This window comes from Solanum stenotomum, chromosome 1, assembly GCF_019186545.1.
Source record: "Solanum stenotomum isolate F172 chromosome 1, ASM1918654v1, whole genome shotgun sequence".
Lineage (NCBI taxonomy): Eukaryota > Viridiplantae > Streptophyta > Magnoliopsida > Solanales > Solanaceae > Solanum > Solanum stenotomum.
The window spans coordinates 46,127,793-46,131,592 of record NC_064282.1 but is presented as its reverse complement, the minus strand read 5'-3'; positions in this window follow the sequence as shown (position 1 = coordinate 46,131,592).

The following is a 3,800-nucleotide window of genomic DNA, read 5'->3' as shown; positions in this document are numbered from 1 at the left end:
ATATAGAAACTTATTCATTTGGGCCCTGGAATCAGCAACCATGTGAGGAGCATACCTAGAGAGTAGGGTAAACTTGAGCCCGTGATAGGAGCTGCATTTGTACCCAGCAACCATGCTACCTTGCCTTAAGTTCATAAATTCCTGAACTTTTTCCTCTCTTAACTCTGTTGGGAAGAACCAGTCTAGAAAGGTCTCACTAAAGCAATCACATGTGATAGGAGCTGCATTTGTACCCATGTTCTCTTTCCATAGAGTATACCAGATATGAGCCACATCCTTAAGTTGGTAAGATGCTAACGCAACCCGATCATTCCCAATTAGCTAAAGAACTTCAAAGATCTTCTTGACCTCATCGATGAAGTTCTGGGGACCCTCACCAAACTGAGACCCTAAGAACTTTGGCAGATTCATCCTAATAAAATCTCGCACTCTGGCTGCAGTTGACCCCATATTAGTGTCTATAGGGACTGGAACACGCTGATTTTTCTGGTTGGCCACACTCTAAGCCAAAATATGAATGGCATTTCGAAACTCTGCATTTGAAACTTCTTGATCTAGGACTGGACGAGTTGCGTTTGCGTTCTTGGCATTCGCATTCCTGACGTTAGCTCTGCGTGGAGGCATGATCACTGAAATGTAGAATGTCGAGTTAGAACGAGGAATTAGATCATACCTTACGCACGATAAGAGTAACAAGAAAAATGAAGATTTTTCCAAAATTACTTTGAAGCCTCCCTCTCATTGGATGTGGTGCGCACTACATACCCATGACAAGGACTCTACCTAGTGCGGCCTTTCAGACATCCTAGGACACTTAAACCTAGTGCTCTTTACCAAATTTGTCATGCACCGAGCTACCCCTGAGACGCGGACACGGGACCTAAGATCACAAGTGACCCCAAGCTAAACCTGTTGGCATGACATGAGAATACTAAGAATAACAATAACAGATGCGGAAGCTTAAATATCATGAAAGCGAAAGTGATAGGGAATACCCATTCTAAAACTGAATGTATCAAATCTGAGAGTCTAATACAAGAGAAATATCAAACTCAAATACTAAGTTGAATCTAACTATGTCTGATAATAGCCTCTAACTGACTAGAAGTGTTGGGTCATGCCCCAGCTAAATCTAGCAAAATTGAAACTAAAATACGGAAATACTACAGTAGATAACATGACTATTGTCCTCAGAGGATGAGGACTCACCATTGATGTTGTTGAGCTAGAGATTGGGACCCGATCTATGTGTGATCTGACTGCTGAGGACCTAACCCTACATCACGAGAAGATGTAGCAGAGTATGCGTTAGTACTTGAAAGGTACTGAGCATGAGGGATAGAGTAAAGATGAAATAAAATATAACTGAACAAAGTAATAAAGCAATAATATAATCTTAACATGATAAAGATATTGAAATACTAAACATAACTAAACTGAATGCAACGACCAAGTTATAACATGCTGAGACTGAATATTGAAACCTGGTCAATGCAATAGAGTCTGACTGAACTGTGGGAGATACTAATAACCGACATAATGAGCTAAATGTGGAGTCCGATGTATACGCCCCATCTAGAGGACCCAATATACCCGGCCAAGGGTATAGAGGCATGCTGGCGTGATCACTAAAATGATACCCATAAAGGGGAATTACAACCTACGTGACTAGTAGTTCTGGGACTATATGGGTGACTTACCTTAGTCTAATTCGGTATTATGCTACTCCTGTTAGGTTAAGTTATTAACACATTATGATTGGATTATTGTAATATACTTGATAGCTCAAAATTGACACGCAAACTGAGAATTCACATTAATAAACTGATAAAGACACATTCAAAAACTGAGGCATGTATATCTGAAATAACTTAAAATCTGGCCTAGCATGTGTAATTCAAGAACTAAAGAACTACATAGCTTGGGTTGTGAAATTCATGCAAGAAACAAAGTAATAACATGATAATATGATTTGGAACATGTAAATAACTAATTTATGATAATCTGATTTTGAACATGTAAATAACTAATTCATGATAATCTGCTAGATTTCTAGAAACCCTGGGTCTAGTTATAATATGGGAATCAAGAATCCGACTGAAAACTAGGGACCTAATGGGTGAAAGGAACCCACTAGTGAAATCCAACATACCTAGTAAAGAATTCCACGAAAAAATCATTCGATTTCGGGGCTGGAAATGATGGAACCTTGCTGCGTTCTTGAACTAGGGTTCTTGACCTCTTTTCTCCTCTTACGCTCTAATTTTTCTAAGTTTTGATTAATGATTTCACTTAGGTAAGTTCTAGTTATGTTTCTAGGCTTAAAATGACTAAAACCTCATAGTTTAGGGTCTAAACGACGTAGTTTTGGGGTCAAATGAATAAGGAAAAGACCAAAAGACCCCTGACTTTAGCTGTCGGGGTCACTGACAGATCATCAATCGACTTACGGTCCATGCTGGTCATCCGTCGATCAGTACTGAAGTTGGAATTTTGAGGGTCTGATCCACGCCCCTGGACCACGGACTGTGGTCTGACCTACGGTCCGTAGGTCCTGGCGTGGGTCTACCTTTAGCCAAATTTTGGGATGAGTTCTAGGGAAGGGTTTTAGGTGTGAACCACAGACCACCAGCTTGGGCCGTGGGTCACCCTACGGTCCGTGGGTGGCAACCGTGGGTTGCACCTGCAACACCAGAAAATTTGAAATCTGGTCTATTTTCAAATACAGGGTGTTACATGAACCTACATTATGAAAAGATGTAGCGCAGAGTATGCATCAGTACTTGAAAGGTACTGAGCATGTAGGATAGAATAAAGCTAAATAATAACATAATTGAACAAGCGACAAAGCAATGATATAATCTGAACATGATAAGGATACTGAAAAAAAATTGAATATGACAAACTAAATGCAATGACCAAGTTTATAACATGCTGAAACTGAAATCTCAACTAAAACTAGTAACATCGTCAATGTAAGAGAATCTGACTGTGAGGGAGCTACTAATAACCGACATAAAACCACATGAGGTAAATGTGTAGTCTGATGTATACGCCCCATCGAGAGGACCCAGTTTACCCTGCTATAAGGTATAGAGGCATACTGGCATGATCACTAAAATGATGTCAACAGAGGGGACTTACAACCTACGGGGCACATAATTCTAGGACTTGAGGGTGACTAACTCTTGTACACTCGGTATTAAGCTTCTCCCAATTGATTAAGTAATTTAACACTTTATGACTGAAATGCTGTAATACTAGATATCTCAAAATACTGTTATGCAAATTGAGAATTCAACAATAATATATTGATAATGATGCATTCGAATACTGAAGCATGTTTATACATACATATATATATATATATATATATATCTGAATTTAACTGACCTAGCATGTGTAATTCATGAACTAAAAGAACTACATAGCTAGGGTTCTGAGTTTATGCATGAATCTAGGCAAAAACGATACTACAACATGATAAAATAATTTGGATCATCCTAACAGCTAAAACCCAATATTTTCTAACAATAAAGAAACCCTAAGTCTAAGTAATATAAAAGGAATCAAGATTCTGACTGAAATCTAGGGACCTAATGGGTGAAAGGAACCCACTAGTGAAATCCCACATAACTGGTGACGAAATTCACGGAGAAATCTTTCAATTTTGGGGATGTAACTGATTGGACCTTTTTGCGTTCTTGGGAAGGCTTTGGTCACCTCTTTCTCCTCTTTACATTCTAAGTTTCTATGTTTTGGTGAATGATCTAACTTAGGTAAGTTCTAGTTATGTTTCT